This window comes from Cataglyphis hispanica, chromosome 6, assembly GCF_021464435.1.
Source record: "Cataglyphis hispanica isolate Lineage 1 chromosome 6, ULB_Chis1_1.0, whole genome shotgun sequence".
NCBI lineage: Eukaryota > Metazoa > Arthropoda > Insecta > Hymenoptera > Formicidae > Cataglyphis > Cataglyphis hispanica.
Window position 1 is genome coordinate 224,444 of NC_065959.1, and position 22,417 is coordinate 246,860.

The 22,417-nt window shown below is 32.1% G+C and overlaps 2 protein-coding genes across 7 annotated transcripts in view; one reads left to right on the plus strand and one right to left on the minus strand.

Annotated features, from left to right (window-relative positions):
* Window positions 1–22,417, plus strand: part of LOC126850405 (dopamine receptor 1) — a 127,504-nt gene that overhangs the window by 98,184 nt on the left and 6,903 nt on the right. The window lies entirely within an intron of this gene.
* LOC126850389 (dynactin subunit 1) overlaps window positions 1–22,417 on the minus strand; it is a 121,608-nt gene that overhangs the window by 72,234 nt on the left and 26,957 nt on the right. The gene's annotated exons all lie outside the window — the stretch shown is intronic.

Sequence of the window (22,417 nt, forward strand, 5' to 3'; positions counted from 1 at the left end):
GTACACGAACTTATTATTGTTAAATTTTATTAACTAATATGCATTAAAAATGTACATTTCAGACCGTTTTTTGATTTAGCAGGGATATAAATATATAAAGATTAATTACATTTTTAATATACTTTAGTTAATAATTTTAATAATAATAAGTTTACGCATCGATACTCGCGCCTTGGCTCTTATCTGTCAGTTTCCCACTTGATTGTTTTTATACTGAGCTTAGTGTTTAACAAGTTTTTGCCAACTGTCATCTGTTTATATGAAAAAAAATTCTTTTACATTTGCCGCTAATATTCGATCTTTGAATAGCATCTTGCAATTTATCTTGCAATTGGCGATTATTTCTTCAAAATGACTCATTGCACATTTCTACTTATTTATCTACGTCATCAAAAAGAGTTTATCCCCGTGCAATCATGTTACTTGTATTACACAAGTTTTTTCGTTTTTATGTTATTCGAGTTATTCGTGAGTAGATAACTCTCTTCCAACGAAAGATATTTGATTTTCTTTGGCATATAACTAATAGGGATCGATAATTTCGCTTTATCTGAAAATGTATTACAGGAATTTCAGTTGCAGCATACGCGGCACGCGAGGATGACAAGCTTGAATTTGCAATATGCAATCCGCACAGAGGCAAAAGATCTCGGAGCAACGATTGCGATGCGAAGTATGCACGTATAGGAATAACAAGTTTCTTCGAGTCTATCTGAATGCTCTTCGTGATGGCGATTATATCGGATTGATTTTGCAGACGTTGAATCGTAAGACAAATATTTATAAAAACTTTAGAACAATTATCATTAGGCGAAAATAAAGATGTAAAAAAAACCGGATATCTTAAAATATAAATTAATGATTTATATGACGCGTAAAGATATCGATAAGAATTAATTAGAGAAAATTTCGATTTAATTAATTGAGAGAGATAATGCGATATTTAAATTAAATTAAATATAATAAATAAATCGAGAGAATATGATGCGCGCATGTAAGATATTCAATCGCAGTAATTTGAGAATTTCTCTTTTTATTAAATTGATAATAAAACGATAGAGACTGGTTTGTTTAATTTATTTGAATTACAATACCGCACACACACAGTATATTGATGTTTATATTAGTTATTTGTTAGTGCAACATTGAAACAGTAAGACACGATTTGTCTACGTAAACTCCTTTGAAACTGCAATGTTCCGTCTTCCAATTCTATTTATTCAGCATGCCACAATATGTACTCGAAACTAATTGACTACGTGCTCCATGCTAACATATTAATCATTCTTGTAAACTCGTCGCGATGCATATATCTTTGGCAACGATAAACGTTGAATGCTGGACTATAAAGGGCGCTTGTAATGTTTTAGTAACGTCAATACAAACGTATTTAACAACTATTAAGGTTAAATGAAACTAACAAAAACTTTTTAATTTAATAATAGAGACTGATAGTATAGAAGTATAATACATGTACATCTGACTTTATATAAAATAAATTAGATTAATTTAATTAATAATTAATAAATTAAATTAATTTAATATTGAAGTGTTTTGATTAAATTCACTCTATTAGCATACATACACATGCACACAACACATAGACGTACATAATATTTTACATGTATTAAATGTCATGTATTTGTCATGTAGCTCGAATATGAATCTACACTCTTCACTTGTGGAATATTTATTAAAATTGATTAAAACCTCTAATTAAATACGAATGAATGAAACGTGTCGTGATGTGTTAGGGAAACATTTCATTTTTGATATTTATTTGATTTCGTCGTTCTTCGTTTGTGGAAATCAAATTGTGGTATCAAATTGATACGAGCCCCAAAGTTCCCTAATTAAAAGCTCGAGCAAAAAAGAAAAATAAATATTGCGGCAAAATTATGCGACATCGACGAGAATCGACACGAGCGTGGCGGAGTTTAACAATTAACTGTCAGTTTGTATAACGCATGTACTATCTACTTATCTCTACCTACGCTTACTTATACATACTTACCCCCGGGTGGAATATTAATGAGCTCTGCTCTGCCTAGTGGAGCACGTCGCTGAGCAGTTATAATTATGCTTCTGCCGAGATTAGCTGCTCTCTCTCTCGTATCGTCGAAGGCCAGAGTTTGCCACTTTAACTCCGTTCGGTGAACTGAATTAACAAGCCTCAACGCCGCATTTACGGCGCCGGCGTGTCGAAAGCTCTACGCGATGTTAAAACTACAATACAATCGTAATCGTTTATTTATTTGACGTAATTTGTCTTGAAAATGTCTATGTCTAGTGAGCGAGAAGATTCAATCAGCGCTGCTACAATTTGAGTTGTTAATTTTGCAACAATTTTACGAGACCCATCCGCTGCTTTGTCTTTAGCAAATATAAACTCGCGTACACGCGTTGTCCTTGCACTCTGTTCGCGAATGAAAATTTAATCCAGTATATATGTGCAAATAATGGACGGTATTTCACCAATTTCTCCAGCACTCATATATACAGTGATAATGGAGAAATAAATAATGGTACATACGTGCAAAGCATAAAAAATGCAAATAAGTCGTTAGTAGAGTTTTCACGATTAAGCGGGATAATAATGTTCTTGGATATTATTGCACTGTGCGCGGTGAAAATTACGAAAGAGAAAAATTATTTGGACGACTTCTAATAGAAAAATGCGCGCGCGCGCGCATGATATTTGATACTAATTTATTTAGAAAGAGAATACAAAAGACAAATACTTTTTATTATTTTACAAACTTTGATTATCTATTTTGAGACAAAATTTAATGATCGTTTAGTGCGTTACATTTATAAATTCAAAGTCCCGATTCTTCCCGTTCTCGGAAGGAGTATTATACGCTCGCGTTATACTGCATTTGCAAACTGCATTTGCACACACATACACAGCTGTGAATTAATCAATAGACTACGCACGCTTACTGCACGTCTCCATATGGATGAGAACTCGCCTCGAGGTAATAAAGACTGTGCATATAACTTAGGGACTTTAATCTCCTCTTGTGAAATACAAATTGCAAAATGCAAAGAAATTTGCAATTTATTAGATCTCGTGTTCTTCTCGTCGACAATGTATCACGCGCGCATTTTATAATCGTATTTACGAGTTAGCGATCGTCTGGGGATGGTTCTCTTCTTCGCATCAGTTGCCAAAGTTCCTGACTTCATAAGGACGGAAGTTCCGAGTGTAAAGTTTACATTACGATTATTTGCAAACACAGCGGAAGGCGAATACAAACCTGCTCTTCGAGACGGAGCTTCGAATCTGTCGCATAAAGTCTCGCCCGTGTTGCGAAACGAGTTTGCTACGATGACGCACGATGAAATATTGCGATTGTATAAATACGCGGAGAATATACCCGGGATATGATTCATAAATTCAAAGGTTGAATGAATATACACATATTAAAACGAATAAAGAATATTATTTAAACATACATTTCTATCAAAGAAAATGTTTGAAAGTGTGCGCTTTGTGTGTTTCAATAAATGACCAGAAGTTGTTCATATAGGTTTGAATTCATTTCGTATATCTCTTTTTTGTAAATCATAAACATTATTAATTTGTGTAGCATACAATAAATGATCCCAGAAATAAAAGTCTAATGGATTTAAATCAAAAGATTACGATAGCCGTATTATGAGTCCACTTTGACCTATTTATCGATATTTTAAAAAGAATTTGCTTAGAAGAGAATTATAAAAGCAGGACATTTTCTTTAATTTTCTAATAACTTAAAAATTATGTATGTACGATCTATGTTTAACTAACATTATTTGCTTTTGCAACTGTAAAAATTATTAGATAACATAATACTATTTATTATTTGTTTATTGTGGTCAATCTAAAACAAAATAGAAATTAATTAATTAAGAAATTAATTTAATTGCAGTTTGTATTCATAAATAAAATTGATTGTTTATGAAGAATAGCCTTTCAACAATAATTTTATTGTTTTAGTGATCTTTTATGCTACTAAATAATATATTTTTTAAATAAAGGCTAATAGAAATTTCAATTTTCTTCGACAAAAATATAATCTTCACTTTTTTCCTCTATCTTTCTCTTTCCTTTTATTTTAATAGGAGAAAAGGCACAAGATATTTCCGTGCGATATACTTTAACTGATTTAACTTTTCAATTTGCTTTTATCACGTTTCATGCTGTCACTACAGATTGATTGATTCGTAAAATAATACAGATAGTGATCGATAAAACTGATGTTAAAACGTAACGGTAAAATGCATTTGATTGACGCTGTAAAAACGCATTCTTTTTCACAGACACGCAGACACATGTGTCACGTAACATCGATATCACGCGTGAAAATAAAAACTACTGACCGTGCTGGTCATTATGCTGATAAAACTCGACGAATCGACGTCGCGTATTGCCCTTTCGGATGGCGTTGCGATTTTACAGCGGTCTGATCGTCTGTGCGAAATAAAATAAATTCCGAAGCGCTGCTGTTGTACATTCCCGCCTTTCTCAAGGGAGAAACACCATGAAATAAGAGGGTGATTCATGTTTCCTCCCACTAGCCTTAGTGCTATAAAAAGCTAGAGCGCGCACCGAAACACGACGCTCTAGGGGCGAGGGGGAGAGGGGGGGGGAGGGTGAACTACCCCCGACCATCGCGAAACAAAATGCCGCCGCACATGGCACCGGGTTAACTCGTTGGCTGGTGTATGACCTCAGGTGCAACGCCTGCAAGGAGACGTTGGCATATCGACCAATGCAGCTCGACCTCCATCGCTCTCTGCGAGCGCGCTATTAATTTATTTAAAGTATTTTTGACTTCGATGTAAAAAAACGCGATATTTTTTTTACTTTTCTCCAGCGTTACAAAACGCATTCTCTCACGATGCATACGATCGAGAACACGTTCATTGTTACGATAAAGGAAAAGAGACTCTTCGGAAGAGACGATAAAATATTACGATTGATAATATGTGTTTTAAAAGTGTATGCAAATATGTTAGGTAACTTTTTACGATACGCGTAAGTTATGAAACTTATACGAGCGAAACTTATAAACTATTAAACGGTTATTGTAAGACTTGGAAAGCCTAGTAATATTATTTGCGGAACTCGAAGCTGCACCGCGAACGCAGCTTTCATTCATAATGAAAATCGTTTCATGTCAACCCATGAAAGTTACGCACCTTATACAACGTATCGCACACATAAATTTTAAAAGAAAAATAAAATCAAGTTATTATTTACATTCAATTTGAGCAAAATGGGAGCGAAGAAATTCTTTTTAAAAGGCCGTTGTTCACCTTTATTTCTGAACGACTGAGTGTTGAACGAAAACGCTTGCCAATAAATAAATAGTCGAGGCTTTAAAAAAAAAAAGGACGTCCTCTTTCACCTGCACGTCATCGCTTTTCCAGGATACGAAAGCTTTCTTCCCGGCACTTTGGCCACTCTCTTGGCCTTTTTTATCTTTCATCGTCGTCAACGATGACAACGAAGTCGACCGCGTTATGTAATTAGATTCTCATGGATAAGAGGTCAACCTGTGAGAAAAGCCGACCTCAGCTGCCAACGTAGTTCGCGGTCGTGGCCAATCGCTCCTGTGTGATGTTACGGTACGTGCCACCATATTCTGCGACAAACGAGCACGTAAATGGCCTAATTAGCGCAAACACGCGCCCTTCCATTTCCAAATCCCTCTGAATTATCCAATCGAATTCCTATTGCTGCGGATACTATATCTATCGTTGACAAGGTATTAAATCTAAACGTCTCGTAAGATATATCAGCAATAAACTTTTTTACATGCTTTTTTTATACACGTATTTTTAATTTTCATAGCTTGAGTCCAAATTCGGCTAAATACTCTTTTTATCATAAACTATTCATCTGAAAAGTGATAGGAGCGAATGGTTATATATCAGTCTTATATAAGTTAGACCATCGTCGTGATTACGACCGAATTATATTGTTCATGTTGCAGAGGTGCTCTTACGTTATATGATTTCGAAAAAGGAAATATTTCTCTGAACATAAATCCTTCATTGACGTAAACTCGGCAGTTGCTTTTTCCTGTAACGACAGTTTTGAAAGTTGAAAACAAAATCACATATGTAATTTATGTTGGGAATCAAAAATAATCTTTCGCTCTGGGCTACACCGATCGCTGTTAAACCATAAAAAACTTTACAACTCTTAGCGGGCGTTAAAAATTCGTCAGACCGGAAAGTAAACGGAAAGTTTCTCATAACTTTCTCGCACGAGGCTCGCTCTTTGCAAAAGTAAATGCAAAAGTAATGCACGTCCCTAGGACTCTGATAGAGCGATAATTTGATCTTCGCCAAGATCTCTCGTTTATCATTAAAGAACATTTATATTCAGAAAACGGAATTCATGTGCAGCTATCTAATAATAAGAGATAGATGTAGTAGATCGAAATGCCGTGTGGGAACATTTGCACTCTGTGCATTGTTACAGTTAACGTGCCGTACATACTGCTGAGGACGAAATGGAATTACATGTTTTGATCTCGTTGCTACAATAGCAATGTGATGTCGTTCATTGATTAATGAAAGAGGGGAAAACTGCTAGCGAATGTTATTTCCATATATGCTTGAGTTAAATTATTATTTGCAGTAAAATAATTCACGTTATAATAATCAATATATACAAATATATATATAGTAAAAATCACAATTCTTTGTGTCTATTTATTTTATTTAAAACAATTTTCAATTTTTTCTTTTAAATTTTAAACACAATTTCTTTTAAATACTATCAGTATTTAATTTTGTATCTAAAAAATAGAAGGATGAGAAATTAAAGACGTATGTCTTTTAAAAGAAGCCAGAAAAATTGAGTTAGCCGATAATATTTCTTAATCGATTAATAATATATATCTAGCGTAAGTTAACACAAACGTCTTTCGACGAGAATGCACGGCGGAAATTAAAAGCGATAAAATAAGTTGCTTGAAAATTGAGAGACTCATATCGAACACAATGAAAATTCCTGTCACGTTCTCATAAATAATGTACGTCACTGATTACTCATTGCATCTTTCATCGTAAAAGGAAGGAAGGATTTGACTTTGAGACGAGAAGTAAAATCCCACAAGATAAATGCGCGAAAAAAAGATGCCGCGACGAATCCAATTTCTCATGAGGCCAAGATGTCGTTCCAATGATTACTGCTCGAAAAAAAAAATTGTCGGCTTGAAAGCTGATTTTCCAGCCGTTATAAAAGGTACACCAAAACTTCTCGATTTTATCGTTTTAGTGATTTATCGTTTTATAGATTTTTTAAAGTTTGGAGTAAAATTTTTTTCACATTTTCTGTTCGTCGCGAGCTTTTAATTTGTGATACTGAAAATCTTGATATAATTAAAAAACGTAAAAATATAGTCACAAAAAAAGTAAAATATGTGAAAGAGAAAAAGAGAGAATTTCAATGAGAAAAAATTCAGTAGCGAATTTGGCGAACTAGCTGCAGTTTTTCATTACTTTTTCGTGGTAAACTCTTCATTGAGAGCGTAAATATTTACGATACTTGATATGTAGTGCTATCTTTTAAATGCAAAGGGATCTTCACATGAATTGATTGCAATGGAGATCCGATGTTAGCTGTACGTCATTCTATCGCATTTCCAAATATTCAAAGAATCGACGCGAAATAATAAAGTCACCAAATAAAAAAACATGTGAATTTCGAAATTATTAAATTAATTTTAACAATAGTTACATTTATTATTTATTTTATGGGTAAAAAATATATTTATTATATAAATATATTTTATTTATTTTGTGGGTAGAAAATCCGAAAATCTGTCGATATCAATATGAATGCAAAATTTAATGCAAAAATTATATCTAAGCTAATTAAGATCGATATTTGTTCATACATTTTCCATCCTTGTCGTATTTCATTATATCCAACACAATATTTTTATATATTTGAATGTACTGACAAGTTTATAAAATAAAATTTTCTAAATTATTTGAACTTTAAAGGTCCTCCAGAATATTTTTTTAAATATTCTATTATGATTTTATTTGTAATAAATATTAATCGTATATAATTTCGATTTACTCTTTTATAAATTTTTTTATCATTTTAAAACAAAAAAAAATAAATATAATATATAAAAATTTAAATATATTTTTTTAATTTGCAACGAAGCACACGCTTTTTAATAAATCTTTTAACGTAATTTCAATTTGTGCATATAAATAATCCTCAAAGTAGTAGCGAAAAATTCAAAATTGCGTGTAGAAATTTTGAAAGCACGATCGTACAATATATATTTCGAATTAGATTCATCGAGCCTAATTCGAATATATCTCAGAACGGTATGCGTGGATTTTGATAGAAATTCGATGCAACTGCATCAGATATAGCGATAAAAGATACCACGTGCGTTGCACGTTTCTATCTAGAATGGCAAGTGGAGAGGATTACGTACATGCAAAGTATTCACAATCCAGTTTTCCTTTCCAGCGAGATTTTACCGCATGACACTATATTGCGAGTAAGAGATTCTGACATGGAAAATCTAAGGAAACGCTGGCTACGAAACATTGCACGTAAAACAAAAGCAAATCATTGATATTCTATATCTCTTTTTACTACAAACGAATATTTATTAGCCTATATATTATTGACAAGATAATATAAAATATAAAGTCAATGATTTTTATTTGCTAAAAACATTCGACATACGCATATTAACTCGTCTCGAAAAAAAACAACAATAGTCCTTTTTTTGCTTAGTTCTTTTCATCGCGCGGTATCAAATGATAAATGATATTAGATTAAAGTTCAAGTTTAACGCAAGGACTGAATCGTTCGTTTCGATTAATCATCGAAAGAAGAGATTCGCCTCGGGAATATAATTGTCTGAAATAATCATGATAAGAGCCGCGTCGCATGATAAGGACAATTTGTTCTGCATACATTGTGGCGTTGATTTTAATTAAAGTGTCTGTCGTGCGATTACTTCAAATTAATATTCGAATGTCATCGCAGCCTGATATTCACAAATGTTTAATTATAACATCAAATAAGTCGTAATATGTCACGTTTATTACACGTATCTATATGTATTCAATTAATAAAAAATTAATTGTTTTATAAAATAAAATAAAAGGAAAACGAACTCTATGATCAATTTAATCTGCCGAAATTATTAGAGATAAGAAAGGCATTATGTTTGTGTATTATTATAATTCAACTATAAATAGGTTTTTCGCTGACATTATATTAATTGGCTGTTGCCGATTTCACGTTAGAAATAAGCCGCAAATTTGCAAATTTATGCCCTATCTTTATTCTTCGAATTCTGGATAATTTCTCTTTTTATCTTTAAGGAATACAAATGTTGATTTAGATAATTTATTGCAATAGCTAGGTAAATAGCGTAATAAATTCAAAATCCTTCTTGATAGGCTTTATGCTTTATCATGATTCAGGCTTTAATTCAATTTTATCTTCATTAATGTGACGTGCAATGGTTTTCTTTATCTTTTTTCTGTTTCTCGTTTTCTCAATTATCGAATCCATGTCATACTAAATCGATAACACAGTTACAATACATATTCGGACTGAGAAAAGAGAGACAGTTTCTTTCCCATTAAGGATTTTATCGCGAGCGACCGACAATTTCGTTCTCGCTGTCTGACCAGACATCGATGTTTTTCACTTATTCCACAGAGCCCGTTCACTTAATGATGCATTACAATTAAATTTTCAAATTCATCTGCGACTGCAGTCGTTTTTCTAACTTTTCTTTTCTTTCCGTCAATAGCGCGATTATTTCTATAACCACCAATTTAATAAATTACATCCATGAGGATTGCAAAGAAATAAGCACTGCTACGCAAAAAATAAAATATTGACTTTTTTTTATTTCATGAATCTCCAGCGTGAAAAATGTTTTTTTTTTTTAATATCATGTTGTAATTTTCTCATTAATTTTATTTATTTAATTATTTTTGCTTTTATCATTTGCAAGTACATATTTAAAATATAGAGATTTGTGTTATTTATATTTTTAAAGATATTTAATATTATATTTAATGTTATTATTTAATATTTAATAAATATTTTTGATTATCATGTTTCTCATTGGTGTAAGTGGATAATATAATATTTCGTTCACGTATTATTTTCTATATATCGAAAGAAGTGCTGATTAAAATGAATAAGGCAGCCTTACGAACGTCCACGCTGCTTTTTTGTTCTCGAATCGCTCTCGCAATAAAGTTATTGATTGGTATACACTTTCAGTAACGAACAGTCCAATTGTACCACATCGTTGGAAATAAAACAAAGAGGGACTTTCAAAGGATTACACATTTGATGGGCAAGGCTACAAGGATTTCAAATAGCATCATTCAACCGACTTTGTCTTTTTTCTCTTTTTCTCTTTTTTTTTCGAAAGTTTTATTTAATTCTACTCGCGTCCATCTATGAAATAAATATCGTTGCCATATAGATAATTGATGTCTTAATTATGAACAATTGTCAATTGATCACCGACTATGGAGAAGAATATAAGACACGTAGAGAAAAAAAAATTTATAGAACTTCTAAGGCGATTTATCAGTGGATATTTAATACAATGTCTCTCGAGATCGGATCGAAAAGAAAATACGTTACATAAAATTGTTCTTTTCCAATGTTCTCCATTATTTATAGCATACATAACAAGACGCTTCATTATTTTCTCCAATACAATTTCTTAGTAGTTTAGCTTATCTATAGTGAGAATTATATTGTTTTTTTCACTTTTAATGCGGAACGATGCAATTAAATGGGTAATTAGAAATTATCGCACTATTAACGGCGAAAAGAGGAGATAGAAGAAGAACGACTACAGTCGCAGATGAATTTGAAAATTTAATTGTACAAGCGGGATCAAATTTAATTGTAAGGAGAAATTATTTGAAGACAATATATATTGAGAAAATCCAATTGACAAGTCTGCTGTATTATTTTATCATCTGATCGTGACTTACCATGTATTTTTTATGACAATACACTTTTGTCTTTTCCGGTGATATTTTTCTGAAAACAAAAATACATATTTCTGTACATACAGATATAATGAAAACAATTTCTATTCTGCCGTGGGTAGCCACAGAAGATGATTGAAATCGTCAATAGACAATCGTCTTTCATCCGGACATTTCGGTGAAATATTTCATCATTGATTCCATCACAATTGTATGTGATTTGATGTATCTTTGTGAAGTATATAATTTCGTTTTTCAAAATTATTTCATGATGAATTTTATCAAGTTTTCTGAAAATTTATAGAAATAGTTCTCTTTAAGGTATGTGTTCTTTATTGTTGCGTTGTGAAAGATTTTCCAAGAATTCAAGGAGAAATATGATTTCGATTATGTCAACTTTCGCATTTCTACGGAAATCACGGCTATCCTTTTAAAGTAAGAATGGTCTCAATACAAACTGCCATTCATGGAAATATGATAGCACAGAAAATAGAAAATGTATAGAAACAGTTATATATGTATATAGAATATAATGCACACACACATATATATATATATATATATTACACTGGCAGCCAATATATTAAGATTCATAATTCCGGCGCACACGGGTTTACCTTTAGCCACGGTTTTGCTAGATATTGAAAATCAATTCGCATATCGGATAATACATTGGCAGTATGTGTAACGAGATGCTTGAATTACGCGGTCGTATATTCGCACCCACGCCACCACAACACAATGACATATCCAATGTATCCAAATATAACGAATATCATGGAAAATTTCAATTTTGCATTCAAAGTCGCAACAAACTCTCACATTTTATTTTTTCGAATCGTCTGCGCGCACACACAGAGATACAAATAGACACATAATCCAATCTTAATTCTTGTACGGTGCCGCAGGTAAATCACATGGCCAAGATATTATCTTAATAAATCAACTGCATAGTAAATATTATATAATAATATATACAAGTTTTGTAACATAAAAAAAGACAAAGATAATTTATTACGATTTTTTATCTTACGTGTATTCATGTATTTTATTACTACGTATCGGAATCATAACTTTTGCAATTAATTGAAAGGTATCGTTTTAATCGCAACTAGAATTTAAAATTTAAAAAAGAATTAATTAATTTAATTTTTTACCGAGGATAATCTTTCCCGGACATTTATCGAATGCAATTAGTAGTTGCTTTAATCTTTTAACTCGAAACATGAAAGAAATAGTAGCTCTTCTTCCGTCCAATAGTATATCAGAATGATAATAGCGTATTTAACAAAAATATTGAAAAATGTATACGTATATGTACTTTGAAAAGAAACCAAAGCGTTGCTATCTCTTTGTCGAACCCGCATTGAGAAGCGTTGATTGAATTTCCTATCGGGCGCGAAATGATTCTGCCTGTTAGCCTCGTAGAATCAGTACAGGATGATGAGAGATATCAGCGAGTGGTCTGTCGATGGCGATGCGCAAACTCGTCGACAAGAACTCGTGGAAATTGATTCCGGCAGCGAGACCAACAAGTACGATTATCGATGGACGAGAATTTAGCGAACTCTGAATTAACACGCGCGAAATAAGATAAGCTCATAACTAATGAAAGAATCCACAATCTTACAATTAGTTTTAATAATAGATTCTGAATCGCATTTCCCAGAATCGATTTTCAGAAAAAAAATATCAAAGCACATTAAATTTACCTTAATAAACATTATATTGTTAGTTGATTAAATATTATTAGAAAGGAAATCTTTTAGATTTAAAACAGTGAGATTTTATAATTTTGCTACGGTTTTTTATTTAATAAGTTTGCACGATCTCAATTGCAGCAAAAATTAATTGTACAAACTTTTGTACAAATGAATATTATAACCGTTAAACTCTATCTGAAAGTCTTACAACGAATAGAAGATAAATTATGAAAATTTATATCGTATTTACTTTGAAAGACGATTTTGCCACTTGAGAATTTGATTTATTTCAATTTCTATTCCATTACAGAAGAAATTGTTCGTTTGATGCTCAATAATTTTTTAGTATCTCTATTTTTCACTGTATCATCGTGCCAAGTATCGTGCAAATGGAATTGCACGGAGCCTGAAAGAATAAAGTAGCGAGAAAATCGAGAACTCTTGACGACATTGTTAACATGATATATTCACATAATCGGAATAAACCTATGTCAGTAACGTCAGTGATGATGACAAAAATATATATTTTTATTTTTTTTTAATATTGTGTCTTTAAAAGTCGTTAAAGTTAACTTTTCCTTTATTTACAAACACATACATAATTAAAATTCAACTTTAAATTAAAAAAGGAGAAAAATTATATATTATATTAACATATAAAAGTTGAAAAAATAATGTTTTTATATTTTAAAGAGAAAGACAAAGAATAAATGTAATAATTGTATATGTGTACAGCAATTATATTTGTATCTTTTTAAAATTTTTCCAACACTCTCGTCAGAAAAAATTAAAAATTTACATTACTTTTTAAATAAATAATCTGTATAATGTGTGTTTGCATCAGCTTTTTAAATACTTTTAATAAAATTTTATCGTAAAAAAGCTTTTATAACAAGACTTTATAAATGCGTACCTTCTATATACAAAAAAATACATCTCTATGTAATTTTGCATCTTTGACATTTCATAAATAACACAAAGACTAATCGCACAAAGATTTATTAGCAATATTTAAAAAAAAAATCATCATTTATGAAGATCATATAATTTTCCGAAAATCATATCGGTGCTAAGAAATATAATGAGTTAAAATCGAAACAGATTCAAAAGTACTTGTTATCAAAAACGAGAAATAAACTCGCGTAGACACTCATTTCTAACTGAACTTAGGAAAGGGAAAACATGATCATAAAGATTGCAGAGAGAAAAGTAAATGGGAAAAAGAGCGCTGTTAAACCGCGAAAAAACGAACGAATGCACGATGATGACAATAAAACTTTTTACAAAACTCGACTCCTGATAAGTTCCGCGGAAGTAATTATTATAGAGAATGCGCATACACATCAAAGATCTTGAATTAAGATTGTGATAGCCATGATAGCAGTATTATCAATAAAAATGGCAATCAAAAAAGACAAAACTTATAGTTGACTGAAAAAATAAACTAAAAAATTTACCATAATGTAAAAACATTTATAAATATATATGAGCAATAGATAAAATTTTTGTCACAATACTTTGTACAAAGTCTCTTTAAATATCAAACAACTCTGTCATTTATAAACGTGTATTGATTTATATAAAGAATATGATTTAACATATAAAGTATGCATGCATTACTATATCAATTTGTATACATAGTTTTCTAGGCAGAAGCAAGCGTGAAAAGCAAAATTTGAACGAAGTTTAGGAATTCAAATTTTATATCACGAATATGTAGAGCACGGAATAAAACTCGACAGCTGTACTTAGCGCTAAATTAGGGATCTAAATATTACATTTATGCTAGGGAGTTTAAAACCATTCAAAAGTCCACCGTCGTTATCGTGGGTGAAGCGTGGGAATTAATTCAATCTCGTGAAAAATGTATAACTTTATAGCCTGGAGGAACACAATTTCACGGTGCAATATGCATTATGTAAAGTACGCGCTATAAAGTTGCTCTATATAGATTACGCTTTAAATTCCTTTACAATAGATCAACTCCTGGAAAGAAAGCGGGGAGATGAGAGAACAACGTGGATAAATACCATCACATTTAGACGAGAAGAGAAGTGAAGGAAAAAGGAATAATTTTATGCTTTGTTAAAACAAAGTTTTCTTTTTTTGCGGTATATATATATATATATATATATATATATATATATATATATATATATAAGCGTTCTGCTCGTATAATTAACCGCGAATCTCTTAAACGCAACCTAGCCCCGTTTTGGAAGCAGCGTTTCCTCGTTTTATTCGTCGATGGAATATTCACTGGAAAGTAATTATGGTGAATAGCAAAGTCTCGTGCTATGAATTACAGCACAATCGTGATAAACTTTGATCTTGTGGTGATTTTATCGTTAAGCCTAGCAATATGTTTGGGCTTATAATATTGGTGAGCTCGACAAAGCCTCCCTTCAGATTCTGACAGCGTTACATCGTATATAATAGCCCGAGAGAGACATCCTAGAAATTACCGGGACAATAATTCTCAACATTAGCGCTCTACGATCCCCGTAATGCAAATTGATTGATGTAGGCTGCTTTCAAATAACTAGATTAGTATCATATTAAAATAAATCACTACGCCTTTAAGAGAAGCTCCGATATTTATTATGATATATTAATATGATCCTAGGAAGAGAAAAGATTGTTACGAGTGAGTTTTCATTAAGAATATCATTAGGAAAGAGGTGACTCTGGATTCAGAGAATTTTCAATTTAGATGTGCATAAAAATTAGAAATAAAAAATAGAGATATTCTCATCTCATTTTCTCAAAGTTTATATATTTTACATCCAAGGATAAGGACCAACGGTGGTGATGATTTTTCTGATACGTTGTGTTACTCGAGTTCTCACGACAGGTTGCCAAGCACAATGGATCACTTGTAGCGAAATATGTGCGAAAATAAAATGAACTGTTGCAGGGTGACAAATATACTGTGAAGGAGACGCGGAGTGCAATGTTCACCACACTTTTCGATACGATCAGCAGATGCACTGTCGATTACTACGAGTTTCCGCAATGAACGGAATAAAGGGCGTCGAGGGAGACGCGTCGTAAATCTCGCACATCCGATAACACGCTCGTCGCAGTATTTTACGCACTTCCTTCGAGCTTGAGCAATTTACGAGCGAACTTTGCTATTTATTTGCCAAGGTTATCCAACTTCGGCCTTTGAATCAAGGATGGCCACACCGATGTTCCAATAATAAAAGATATCGTCGCACGGATCTGTTTCTGGAAAAGACAAATGACTTTTTTCTTTCTAAAATAAAGTGTGAAACTAACCCATAATAGACTTTCTTCTTTTTCATCCACGATCATCGATCGCCGTTATATTTTTGGATATAATTTTGATAAAAAAATTATACATAATACGCGGAAAGAATATCTTTGTTTCTTATCCTCAATTTTTATGAAAATCTCACAGCTATTATATTTGATATCATGAAAGAGATTATGATACTTTTTAGTACTTATTATCAGTGGTATCATATGATAATTAAATAAATAAAAGAAAAGCTTTTTTTATATTATGAGAAGATCAGCTTTAAAGGGGTAACTCGAAATCCTTTCGACTGAACTTTGAACGAGTCTTTCAACTCAAAGCTTTTTGTGGCAGCGATGGTTGCCGATGTAGCAGTAAGTGGGACGAAAATTCCAATTCAACGCGAGAAGAATGAAAGGGAACGGAAATCCTAAATTTAAATCTGACCCTTAGCAACACAGTGCTCGACGTTTTCATTATATTTCAAACGATTAATCATCACATTAGAGCAATCCCGTTTTTCGTCTCATGACTCTGGCATGCCACATAATTTGTTTACCGATGCAATATTAATGATTTTGCAGTTTCTCTTATCAGAAATGACTGAAAAACGTTTTAACAGCGTCAATTTGTTAAGATTATTTCGAGCGAAATGAAATTATGTATTTCTGATTTTACATTATTCAACGTAACTTCGTATTCGACGGCTGTAATCTCCATGCAATTGAATTAAAGCGAAATAGGGTGAATTCTACCTTCAATGAAAGTGTTTATTCAACATCATATTGCCCAGAATTCGTCCTGTTTGTTCAGATTCGCGAATAGAACAAACTGAAAATAGATTTAATCCTCGTTCTTATGTGGGATTATATTTTATAATGCAACTATCATAAATACGAAATAAACAAATATTAATAAAAACTGCTGTATAGAATGGCCTCAATCTTTAGCAAGCTATCATTATTATTTGTTCATAGATTCTTTCATTTATTTTTAAGAGTATTTTTATCTTAATATTGAGAAATGACTTTCTCTTTTCATTGATACTTCGCATTTATAATATATTTTTATCCTATTTTTCTATTTATATTTATTTACGAATAAATTAAGATATTCCGTAATTATACATTTTTTAATTAATGCAAATGGATACATATTATCTAATTTCGATACTATGCATACAAGAATTAATAGCATGTCACGAGCAGGAGTATCGTGAAATTTTTCCGTCACGGAAACTGGATATATTCATTCTTTCTGTTTTGCTGAATTATTTTAAATCTTTTATCTATCTTGAAATGTTACATAGTTCGAAGAGGTTGTCCTGCTTCTTTGTAGAAGTTTATATATCACCGTCTATGCGAGGAAAGAAATTGGTCCTTTATTTTGGATCGTGCTGAGTGAAGAGTGTACAAAATATACGCCTTTCCTCCCCCTCAGTGCCCCTTTCCCAAGGAAAAAATGTATCGCAAGAGAATCCCAGTAACACCGAGATTGATATTTATGGCTACCTTACTCCTTCTTTAGGAACGCGTATTCGACTTTTTCCAATCGATGACGGAAAAAAATGTCTTATTGTAAGAACCAAGCATTTGTACCAAATATAGGACGCTTTGAAATAATGGAGAAGCTTCGATAGGATTTTGCTTTTTAGGAAAAATAAATATTTCCAAATTCAATCTCTCGAAATAATGTTTGTATATGACGAATACAAATATTGATAAACACAGAGCTGTTATTTAATCTTCCACAGATCAAAATCGATAAAAATTAATTTAAAAAAAATATTTATTTATTAAAATATATAGTAGCTTGCTAAAATATATTTGGACGATGGTATATATATACATTTATAAATTGAATTAAACTATGTATATTTTTATACGCAAAACATATATTTTGTATTGTATTTTTTTTCACACTGCATTCTTAAAATCTGGAACAAAATTATAAACTTATAATTTTTCGATAATATTGCAATATTAGAAAATCATATTCAAAGATTAAAAGAGAGTAGATAACGTAAATCAATATTTGGTGATCGAGATGTAGAGCTTTGGACGAACGACATGAAGCAGTAATTTGAGTAATTAGCAGACAGATTAATGTGTTTAAATACGTGTATATCACATCTACATGATAATATCTACATGATAATATCACATGCGACATCTGTGCACGTAATATTGCCCTGTCGTGTCGAAGACACCGACAATCGTCGGCGGACAATGTGATTACCGTTAAAGTACAAATTAACAGAGCAATCATCGAGTAATAAGCCGCCAACCGTAATCGCGCGTGTAATGAGCGTGTGACGCTAGCTTCTCTCTCTCTCTCTCTCTCTCGATCAACGTCAACGCAATGAGCGTATTAGTTGATCATATGGCAATCACACATGTTGTACATTTCCTTTGCTTCATCAAAGTGATAGGCAGCTAATTTCGATAATTGTTATCGACGCGATTATTACATCTATCTTGATTTGAGACGTGTCCTTAGAAAAGAAAAGGAGGAAGAACAAAAGTAATGTCTTGTAAATTACATCTGATTTGTCTTTATCGCTAACTTTAAGGATATTTATTTCGGACAATTCTTTGAGGAAGAAATTTTTCTCAAGAGTAGTTTCTCTCGGACCACTAATAAATGATATTACGTAATACACATAAAATAGCTAAACATAGATTTTTATAAAAATTGTATACATTGATTTGACATTTGAAAAAAAAATGTTTAACTCGTCGCGTTATCATAATATTGGCTGACTTTAATTCCAGAGATTTCGCGAAAATTGGCGTCAATTATTGAGAATCCAAGCGCGCACGATAAAGCACAGTCGCGGTTCGCGAATATTCCGCTAATGGAAAAATGCAATTTACGTCACTTGTCGATAAAATGTAAATTGTCAAAACCGCGAATCGTCATCCTCGGGTCATACGTACACGGAGAACTATTTGTGCGCTCTGCGACACGATGATTGCGGAGGCGATCGACGGCACATGCTGATTAAGCGGTCGTTTGTTGTCGGCAGCATCGGGATTCTGCCGCTGACGCAATAAAATATTTTCCCCTACATATGCACGCAATGCGATATATTCAAAGAATCGATGAAATTCATCGGAGGATTTTCCGCCGCGTTGTGCGCGATAAAGTACGAACTGCCTTAGGAGCACACCGAGAATTTCGAGTATTCTCGCAAAGTCACGCAATGCTCGAAGTAATGTAAAACGAATAAAGAATGAAATATCAAAAAAAGAAAAAAAAATATATATAAATCAAACAACCAGTATGATCTATTTCAATTCCGGAAATAATTTAAATCCCACAACTGAAAGTTCCATGCCATTAAGAATTCTCAAGATCAAGATTTATTTTATCATTTTGGATTATAATGTTAGGAAATAGCGAGCAAGAACACGCGAATACATAAAATGACATACTAGTTAATTTTAATTTTGATATAGAAGAATCGCATAGTCTTTGAGGCAAAACGCGTTATTCAAACATGTTGAAATAAGAAGGGGCCTATATTTAATTGCAGTAATTAATATTTTTTTAAATTCATGAAATATACAAAATTGAGCAAACTCATAAATCTTGGCGCGATAAAGATGACGATAGTAGAGAACCTGTTATGCGTAAACATATAAGATAACCTACTATAAGTAGGTTTACTTAATGAGAAGAAAACAAATTGGTGAAAATTGGCAGCATCCTTTCACTATACAACTATCGATAGATTTATATTCGGAGAACACGAAAAAAATGAAGAGAGAAAAATGACGCGCATATCGAAAGGGATAGAAAGGATTGTAACATAATTTGCGCCATGGATCGATTGTCTATGACAGCAACGTTTGAAGAGGCGTAAAAGCAATTTCGCATAAAAATAAACGAGAACGTTTCCATTTTTTTCGCGTTCGATATGTTTTTTTGTCTCGTTTCCGTTGTACATTAAATCCCAATCGCACACGCGTTATTTCTCTATTATTTTCGCGCGTACGAATAGCGATAACTTTTCTTGCTCGAGCTTTAAACTACAGCCGGCGTTGTATCGGTACTCTATTATCTTTACATACACATCTGCGGTAAATGTTGTAACAGATTTACTCACAAACTGTTGTGCACAGTTCGAAACTATAAGCTCGTATATCATGAAACGTAGAAATATGGGCGATCTAACTATGTACAAGTTACGGGTGGCGCGCTTTAATGATCGAATTAAGTACAATAATTAATAATATTGAATGTAATAATTTTTAGCAGAATCTAGTTCTTAAACTCTCAAGATTTGGTGGCTGTTTAAGAGAATAATTTTTTGTTTTATGAGGTTGAAAAAAAGGAGAAATGTATTTTATAAACTAAATTTAAAAACTTGGTCTTCTCTCTTTAAATTTTCACAAGTAATTAGTAGTTTATAAAAATATAGACTTTAAATTTAGTAGTTTAAAATATAGACTTTAAATGAGAAAGTATTTAGCGATAGAAAAAATAAGTAATAATTTGGTGTATATTTATATTTGAATAATAATTTTATTGTATCAATTTTAATAGCAAAATGGATGCGTGATAAATGACGAAACGCTTTCACCGTGCGAATATATTTTCGCAGATGTGAATTAATTAATAGCCATCCGCGCAAAACATTTCCGAAGAAAGCGCAAGTATCTCACGTTTCTCGTTTCGTTTATTTCCTCGAGCTATTTCTCAGGTCAAATCACAGCAACTGCCAAATACAGTTTACGAATCGATCGTTCCCAAACCGGTCTTCCCGAATGAAAGTTGTAGGAGAAAGGAAATAAACGATCATCGGGATATATGTCACATACGTTATTCTACAAACTTTCAGACGGTGGAATTAATCGCATGATAGAAAACGATACGACCCATTGACGAGATGTTAATCGAAAGAAAGTTATCGGCGTGTTTCTGTAAATTGCCGCATATCATTTGCTAATTTTGATGGATCTAAAAAAAATTTGTATCGTAAAATTATAAAAACACGATTGCAAATGGTATAACTATATAACGCTAATAAGTAGCACAATAATAAAGATGGGTCATTAGAGGCCGATCTCGCATTAATCATTATACATTTTCAGAAACAGTTTCTTTTGTAACGTTAATGCGTTTTTGTTTTAAGCTCATTCATGCGCTTATTGTACATTAAGTCGGAAAGGTACTATAGATAGAAGCACTCACCATTAACGCTTAATGCGTGAGAGGTGAGAGTATATATTTCACTCACTAAGCTGACCGTATTGTATCCAGAGAACGTGATCTGTCACGCTTTATTTCAAGGATGAAGTATTTGTATCTATTGTATTAAAAATCTTTACGGAAATAATTTATAGTTTCTTAGATATACACACAGAATAGATTTATTTAAATTGATTGTTTAATGTTTTTTTCAAGATATATTTATCTTTTTAAAAAGTGAGAGACAATTATATATAATTCTATCTAAACATAAAATGTAAATAAAAATTTGTGTTTTCAAAATCATTTAAACGCATATAATCCATTTTTTGTGAGAAGAAATAAAGTACTTCGATTAAATGAAGTGATATATAAATGCTTATGATTTATAAAAGCTTTTACTTTTTCATTGTAATTTAATGTATTTTTATGTCGAAAATACTCATTATCACTTTTTCACTAACAGTATACGTTGATTCATTAAAAAAATATATAAAAACAATTTTGTGAATACGATATGAAAATTTTATTTTATATAATTTTATCATATGATGTGTGATTTTATTACTTTATACACCAATTCTCTCTTTTTACAAAGAAAAGAAGAAGGATTTATCTTTCTATGAGACGCCATGTCTGATAGAATTACTTAGAAAGATAGAAAGAATTACTTATAGTCTATGTAATATGGATCGAACGTCAGTTTGACACTGAATAATAGAAGATCTCTCCTTGAGTCAAATCTAAGATAAAGCGTCTACGAAAAGTCACAGAAGTTGGCGCGAATTGGAGCAATTAGTTGGAAATCAAGTTGAAAATTGGACCGAAAAATTTCAACTTGTCGAAATGAAAATTCTACCTCGATTGAATTGGAATTTTTTGAAAACGTCCATTATCGCTTATCGCGGCTGTGCCTCTTTAAATTCATAAGTACTCATGCATAATTTGCATCGACGATAATTATTCCACGTGCAAATTTCACGAACAGAGCTTTCCTGTTTCTTGAGCTGTAATATAAGTATGGTGCAGCTAAATATAATATATAATATATAAACCGTGCTAGTGTAGAATATAAAGTAGCTGTACAGTATATGCTGCATTGCATATCTAATGAATCGATAAACGTCGTTCTACTTTCGAAAGTTCACCGCGAGATCTCAATGCGATGCGTTACATAAATTATTATGATTAGGCCGAATTCGCGGGGATGATTGATTCGGGAGAGCGTCGCATCCGTTCGTGA